This window comes from Cherax quadricarinatus, chromosome 14, assembly GCF_038502225.1.
Source record: "Cherax quadricarinatus isolate ZL_2023a chromosome 14, ASM3850222v1, whole genome shotgun sequence".
NCBI lineage: Eukaryota > Metazoa > Arthropoda > Malacostraca > Decapoda > Parastacidae > Cherax > Cherax quadricarinatus.
This window is the reverse complement of record NC_091305.1, coordinates 32,221,997-32,230,707: the sequence shown is the minus strand read 5'-3', so window position 1 is coordinate 32,230,707 and position 8,711 is coordinate 32,221,997. Positions and strand designations below refer to the sequence as shown.

At 38.3% G+C, this 8,711-nt stretch overlaps 1 pseudogene; it reads left to right on the top strand.

Moving 5' to 3' along the window:
• Positions 1-7,762: 7,762 nt before the first annotated feature.
• On the top strand, positions 7,763-7,881 carry LOC138852711 (5S ribosomal RNA; annotated as a pseudogene).
• The last annotated feature ends 830 nt before the right edge of the window (positions 7,882-8,711 follow it).

The following is an 8,711-nucleotide window of genomic DNA, read 5'->3' as shown; positions in this document are numbered from 1 at the left end:
GTACATTCCTCGTCAAGATACTCAGGACTACAAATTCGGTATGTTCTTAGGAAAAACCCGATGATGATGCCTCTTTTGGTCTAGTATCTTGACTGGAATAGAAGTGTGAGAGATCATTTTTACTGGTAGGTTTCCGATAAACTTGAAATCTTAGGTTGTCTACTTTGTGAATGAGGACGTCGAGGAAAATAAACTAATTTCCGCAGACGCAAGTGCCTTGAATCTTCACTAATAGCTGTTTCTAATACAATTAAACAAAACAAAGGCAGCTTCACCATCTCTGAAGTCTTAGCAAGAATCCTCCTGAAAACAGTAAACCCTGCCATCACATAGTCTCTCCTGTTAATACTACACAAGCACATTACAGAGAATGAACATTGAAACAGGCTGCCTCTATCCAGCCTCCAATAGAAATATTTGTCTAACCTATTTTTGTTTCCCAAGTCATAGCTTTTATATCCTTTTACTCATGTACAAGTTAATTGTTCTAACATATTGTATTACTACTACTACTATTACTACTACTACTACTACTAATATCACTACTACTACTACCACTAGTATTGCACCTCACTCTGAGCCTATATATACCCTCTGTGTACATGTACTGTTTGTAACGGCTTGACAAAGCTCCTGGAGAGCGAAACGTTGCCACAATAAAATGTCACATTAGTTGCACTTGTGTCCTTTTACTTTACAACCCTGAACTTGTATTCATATTGCAATCAAAACTATTTTTTATGAAGCTTGATTCAGTTATATTTCGCTGAACCATCATAGAACTGCTTGATACAACCTCAGCCTTTTCAAAATCAAATGAGTGATCGATGTAAACCAAGTTTTCCGATGGGCCGCAGAAAATAAGATGATTTAATGACAAATTCCAGCTACTCCGTAATAGAAAACGCAAGTAAATAAGAGTTAGAAAGCAATATAAGAAATTCTAACCACACACAATAGACTTAGGAGTAATAATGTCAGAGGATCTCACCTTCAAGGACAACAAAAGTGTCATTATCAAAACTGCGAGGAAAATGATTGGATGGATAAGAAGAACTTTCAAAACAATAGTAATTATGTTTTCGTGAGTTACTGTACCTATGAACGGTTTGAAGATTTTTACTGTCACAGCCTGGCCTGGGGGTTATACTTCCCTATTGGCATTTATTTATGCCCAAATAAGCAATTTTCAAACTGGTTGGTAGGTAAGACACACAGGCAACAGTTAGGCAACTTTATTATGAAACTTTTCGCCTACACAATAGGCTTCTTCTGTCGAGTACAGAAAGTAGGCAGGAGCAGTAGAGATGTGAAGACGATGTAATCAGTCCATCACCCTTCTTGGTACAGAAGACAGAACACCCTGGACAACTTTTTCAAGTGAGAATTGTTTGATCTGAGAGGGACGTGACCTCTCAGTGTCTACATTCTCTCTACTACCACTCTGCACCTCTCCTTCCGACAGTATGTAAGTCTTCACACTGTCGCTTGGTCTTCAGTTTGTTTCAGACTATGGAACAGAACTCTTCTCCAGGCTGAGGGACTGACAACCTCAAATCTACGACTTTAAGGGTGATGGACTAATTACATTGTCTTCACATCTCTACTGCTCCTTCCTACTTTCTGTACTCGACTGAAGAAGCCTACTGTGTAGGCGAAACGTTTCGGAATAAAGTTGCCTAACTGTTGTCTGTGTGTCCTACTTACCATCCTGTCGGTATTGTATACCATATTGATATTCAATTTTGAAACTATCCAAGATGTGTTTGTCTGTTATTTATCTACCAAAATTTTGGCATTACCAATAAAATTATTATAGTTCTTACGTTGTCATCCTCTGGAAATAGTGTCCTAACGCAGGTATTATTCACATGCCAACCTACTGAGCCACCTGCTCTATGGCAAGATGGTGGTGTATAATATCCAGTGTCCATAGTGAAACTCTCAACAAAACTCCATAAAAAAAAAGTTTTACTGGACCGTTGTGAACGCTGGACCTGGACTCGATCGCTGGCAAGCTCAGTGTGTGACCACCTTCTCTGGCCTACAAACAATACTTGAAGGCAGAGGTGTACATCCATATTTTACTTTTCAAGGCAAATAACCCCCACATAGGAGAGAGGAGCTTAAGACGACTTTTCGGTCAGATTTGAACCATTTACAAATGGTCCAAGTCAGACTGAAACGTCGTTCCTTTCTCTGTGCGGGTTATTTGTATATTGTTCCAGTCATGGTATTGTGCCTTTTTGTTCTTTACTTTAAGAAAATTTTTGATGAATAATCTTATTTTAAGCTTCTTCGTAAATATCTGTATCACACCTATCAGCTTGCTTTCATCCTGTATATTAAAAGGATCATAATTAAAAACAAAGAAGTACCTGAACACGCTCCGGGACACGAGTGGAGCTGGCAAACTCTCATTAATAAACTACTGAACTTGCATGTGCAGAGAAACGCCAAGTGACAAAAATGATAATTACTTACACAAAACCGAGGATCTGCCAGACGTTCAAGATAAAAAAAAAGTACATTACGTGGCGGTAAAGAGCGTCCACTGTGACAGCACTGGTGAGGGCAGCTGTCTCCAGACCTGTCTGTGACACCCACCACCACACCACCTTCCTACACTAATATATCCCATAATACACCAGGCTGGACCCACACGGAGTTAAGTATTCACACAAGCATCGAAACTCATGTGCACACAAGAATACCATTCATCACATCTGTCAGACACTGCAACATCATGGGATCTTGGTACAAAGACTTCAACGCTCGCCCAATCTTTGGACGACGACCTACTTACACTAGTGGCAGATCCCACTGTGATCCCGCCGCATCCTGCTTCAACTCATCTGACTGCAGTATATAAGCCACCTCTCTGGCCCTATGCTGCATTTCCTACAAGAGTGATGGACTGAACACATCGATTCCAGGTTGAGGGACTTCTCTCCTTACCCATTTCTACTTTGTACTGGACTGATGAAGCCACTGTGACGAAACGTTTCTTCAATAAAGATTCCCCACGTGTTACCTAAGTGTCTCAATTCTTCAACTTGTCGGTTTTCAAAACCATTCATCACACCTTTAAATGTGTTATACGTGTAACAGATTTCGAGAGCTTTCTGAACGAGATGATACATGAACAAAGTACCTGCATCTCCACTTGATTTTCAAGAAATCATTGATAGCATGCCCATGATTCTGTCAGAGGTGCAGACACGTGGAACTCCATATTCATCAAAACTTGAAAGAAATCAATATTGGAAGTAGAGCACTTGCAAAAATATAGTGATAGCACTAACGTCATACATCAAACTCCTTGAATGGATCCTAGTAAGGAAGACTGCCCAATGCACGGAGCCACAAAATTGCACATCTCGGGGCATGGGTTTCGAGCAAGATGCTCCTGCTTTTCACAATACCTAGCTAGACCATTACGGCAGGGTCTCGGAAGCACTGGAAGGCAAGATAAATGCAGATGTAAAATATACTGACTGCAAAAGCCTTCAACAAATGCGACCATGATGTGACAGTACACAAAATTAATACAAAAAGGAATAACTGGAAGTGTGGATAGATGGATACTTCACTTATTAATAGACTTCAGAGTAACAGTAAAGAGAATGAAATCAGAAACAGCCACAGCAAAAGGTCTGCTCCTCAAAGCACAGTAATCCTTCCCCTTCTGTTTCTCATTTTTATATCTGACAACACAGGGACCTAATTCATAACACCATATCCTTTGCTGATTCTACTAGAATTTTTGAGTAGCATCGACTGAGGGCACAACAAATCTTCAAGCAGATATAAACCAAACCTTCGAGTGAGCTACAGACATGTTCACTGAGAGCAAAAATTTCAGTTGATCTATAGCATAACTGAGGAAATAAACTGAAATGGAGTACAAGAGAAACTCTAATTACTCAACAAAGCTAAGTTCAATTTACGAGATTTGGGAGTGACTATGTTATAGGATCTCACTTTTAACGATCATTACACAAATAAACCGCACATGGGAGAAAGGAGCTTACGACTACGTTAGTGTGACTGTAAATGGTCCAAGTTGGACCGAAACGTCGTGGTAAGCTTCACTCCTATGTGCGGGTTGTGTACTGTTTCAGTCACGGTATTGTGTCTTTGTTATTCAACGATCATAATGTTACTATTACAACCTCAAAGAAAATGATAGGATAACTAAAAGATCAAAAAAATAAAAATGCTGAGTCAATGATGTTTCTCCAAGTTACTAGTTATTTATATGTTGTAACATTGTTGTATATTAACATTGTTGTATACTAACATTGTTGTATACTAACATTGTTGTATACTAACATTGTTGTATACTAACATTGTTGTATACTAACATTGTTGTATACTAACATTGTTGTATACTAACATTGTTGTATATTAACATTGTTGTATACTAACATTGTTGTATACTAACACTGTTGTATATTAACATTGTTGTATACTAACACTGTTGTATATTAACATTGTTGTATACTAACATTGTTGTATATTAACATTGTTGTATACTAACATTGTTGTATACTAACATTGTTGTATACTAACATTGTTGTATACTAACATTGTTGTATACTAACATTGTTGTATACTAACATTGTTGTATACTAACATTGTTGTATACTAACATTGTTGTATACTAACATTGTTGTATACTAACATTGTTGTATACTAACATTGTTGTATACTAACATTGTTGTATACTAACATTGTTGTATACTAACATTGTTGTATATTAACATTGTTGTATACTAACATTGTTGTATACTAACACTGTTGTATATTAACATTGTTGTATACTAACACTGTTGTATATTAACATTGTTGTATACTAACATTGTTGTATATTAACATTGTTGTATACTAACATTGTTGTATACTAACATTGTTGTATACTAACATTGTTGTATACTAACATTGTTGTATACTAACACTGTTGTATATTAACATTGTTGTATACTAACATTGTTGTATATTAACATTGTTGTATACTAACATTGTTGTATACTAACACTGTTGTATATTAACATTGTTGTATACTAACATTGTTGTATACTAACACTGTTGTATATTAACATTGTTGTATACTAACATTGTTGTATATTAACATTGTTGTATACTAACATTGTTGTATACTAACATTGTTGTATACTAACATTGTTGTATACTAACACTGTTGTATATTAACATTGTTGTATACTAACATTGTTGTATACTAACATTGTTGTATACTAACACTGTTGTATATTAACATTGTTGTATACTAACATTGTTGTATATTAACATTGTTGTATACTAACATTGTTGTATATTAACATTGTTGTATACTAACATTGTTGTATACTAACACTGTTGTATATTAACATTGTTGTATACTAACATTGTTGTATACTAACACTGTTGTATACTAACATTGTTGTATACTAACATTGTTGTATACTAACATTGTTGTATACTAACACTGTTGTATACTAACATTGTTGTATATTAACATTGTTGTATATTAACATTGTTGTATATTAACATTGTTGTATATTAACATTGTTGTATACTAACATTGTTGTATACTAACACTGTTGTATACTAACACTGTTGTATACTAACATTGTTGTATACTAACATTGTTGTATACTAACACTGTTGTATACTAACATTGTTGTATACTAACATTGTTGTATACTAACATTGTTGTATACTAACACTGTTGTATACTAACACTGTTGTATACTAACATTGTTGTATACTAACATTGTTGTATACTAACATTGTTGTATACTAACATTGTTGTATACTAACATTGTAAAAATCGGTAGAAGAGAGTAAGACAGTCTAACCTCAAGACAGTACCTGACCAGCCGGGCTGTGGTTCGCATGTCGGTTTACGTGCGGCCAACAGTAACAGCCTGGTTGATCAGAATTTGATCCACCACGAAGTCTGGTCACGGACCGGGCCTCAGGGGCGATGACCCCTGAAACCCCCCAGGTATATTTGTGGAGAGGGAGATGAACCTTGCACCTTCAAGGAGTTATGTTGCGTACTTTACACTGGGAGTATTTTGCACAGTCTACCAGCCTGGCTGCTGGCGTTATTATTTAATAACACTAAAACTGTAGTGTAAAGCACCCTTCTGGCAAGACAGTGATGGAGTGAATGATGGTGAAAGTTTTTCTTTTTCGGGCCACCCTGCCTTGGTGGGAATCGGCCAGTGTGATAATAAAATAAAATAAAAAATCGGTAGAAGAGAGTAAGACAGTCTAGTTTTATCCAGAGACGAGGAAGGTAGTTACAATCCCTTGGATCAAGAACCCTTTACCAGCAGCAAAGCGTGAAGGATCCCGGTCTCTTCAGAAGTAACATGAGTGTGAAGTTTGAGGGACCCGTGAACCCACTGAAAGTTCTTGATATTATTAAAACGTGTTTAACAATATTACAACACAGACACACCGAGGGAGGGGGAAGGGGGGGGAGGAAAGAGGGAGAGGGACGGGAAACAGTGGAGAGGGGAGATGAGGGGGGGAGGGAGGGAGAGAGAGAGAGAGAGAGAGATGAATTACACCCGCACAGTAGATTGTCTTCTATGATACACACAGTCGATTGTCTTCCATGATGTGTGCGCGCGCATGCGCATGCACACAGACGCACACCCACACCCACACACACACACACACACCCACACACACACACCCACACACACACACACACACACACACACACACACACACGCACACACACACGCACACGCACACACGCACACACGCACACACGTCTTCTTGCATCACCTACTCTCAACACATGTCAGCCACACCCAACACACTTATGAAAGCAAATTATAATGTCACACTGGAATAGTGTTGAAAATTTAACTGTGTATTTCAGTCGCTGTGCACTCCGATAAAGGTACCCCCCGAATTGCATACCTCCAGTACCCTGTATCGCAATGCACGCGACTGGAACAGTGCAGAGTGCGGCATAAGTTTGCAATGCAGTTTAATATCAGTGTTGAAATTTTGAAGGGAATCAGAACCTACATTCACAAGTCATCACATGGAAATTAATACCGTAGTCCCTTCAATAAAAATGACAGATCAGCACATCCCAAATCTAATTCAAACCTTTCATTACGAAACACCAGCGATGAAGCTAAACTGACGAGGTACTCTTGTTATCTCTGACAAACCAATATCCTGCAAGTAAATTCAATTTAAAACCCTAAACATGAGATTATTTCAATTTTCTCTTTTTATTTATATTACATTTATTTCAAATCTCTACAATCCTATCATAAAAAAAATCCAGTTTGGCAAAAATACTTAAATTGGCAAATAGACATCTACACAGCCCAAAATACAAAAATATTTCCAATTAAGATACACCAGCATTTAGGGTTTGCAGCCGATAAGAACAACATCTCTAGTTATTACAAAGGAAACAACCTCCTAAACTGGCAAATTGAAATTTACACAGCTCATAATGAATGCCAAACTTTTCTCTAATAAGGCCAACCAATGATGAAAGTTGGAAACCGATCGGAAGAGATTCTCAAAAAAATAAATGGATTTCAACGATTCCATGTTTTTAAATTTCAGTAACGTTTAAATTTTACTGAAATTTAAAAAAAAATGGAATCGTTGGAATCTGTTTAGATATTGGAGAATGTCTTTTCCGATCGGTTTCAACCTTTCACCACTGGTGTAGGCTTTATTAGAGAAAAGTTTGGCATTCATTTTGAGCTGTATCAATGGCCATACCACGTTGAACGCACCATTTCTCGTCCACTTAGCGAAGTTAAGAAACGTTGGGTTTGGTTAGTACTTGGATGGGTAACTGCCAGGAAACACCAAATGCTGTTGGCATTTCTTGACAGACCCGCCCGTCTTCAAGAAGGCGTTGGACAGGCACCTAAAATCAGTACCTGATTAGCCAGGCTGTGGCTGATCAGAATGTGGCTGCATAATGCACTGATTTTTTTTGTCAGTGCATTCTGCTGGGTACCAGCCATTAGCATTACCAGTAGACCCCTGGCCGCCTTCAAGAGAGAGCTGGACAGATACCTAAAGTCAGTGCCGGATCAGCCGGGCTGTGGTTCGTACGTTGGACTGTGTGCGGCCAGCAGTAACAGCCTGGTTGATCAGGCCCTGATCCACCGGGGAGCGTTGATCCCCGGAATAACCTCCAGGTAGACTCCAGGTATGATGTCACGGCCTGCTGCCACACTTACAGCGACTTCTCATTGCTCACGTGGCTGCCGTGGTGAGAGGAAGTGTTGCGCTGTTCTCTCATCCACCCCATCTTTTGTCTGGTGTTCCCTTTGGTTTTGGGGTCATACATGTTTGATTATGGGTAAAAGGAAGTCTTTAACGACTGAAATTATAGCTCAAATCATAGGGCTTCACAAAGCTGGGCACCAGATGAGAGAAATAGTGAAGAATGTTAGTGTATGCCTGGACACTCGAAGAAGACATCTGTTCATACCTCAACTGTGTTAAAGCAGCAGTTAGTCTCTAACTACTAAAACCAGTTCTCGAAACATCGAGTATCCATTTGTATTCCAAGTGGTGAAGAATTATGAGGAACTAAAGGCACAGTTTGTTAATGGAACAGAAGAGATCCTCCATAAATCAGGATGGAGAGAGATGAAGCTTTTGTACTAACACGAGTGTTTAGATTCTTTGAAGAAAAAGAG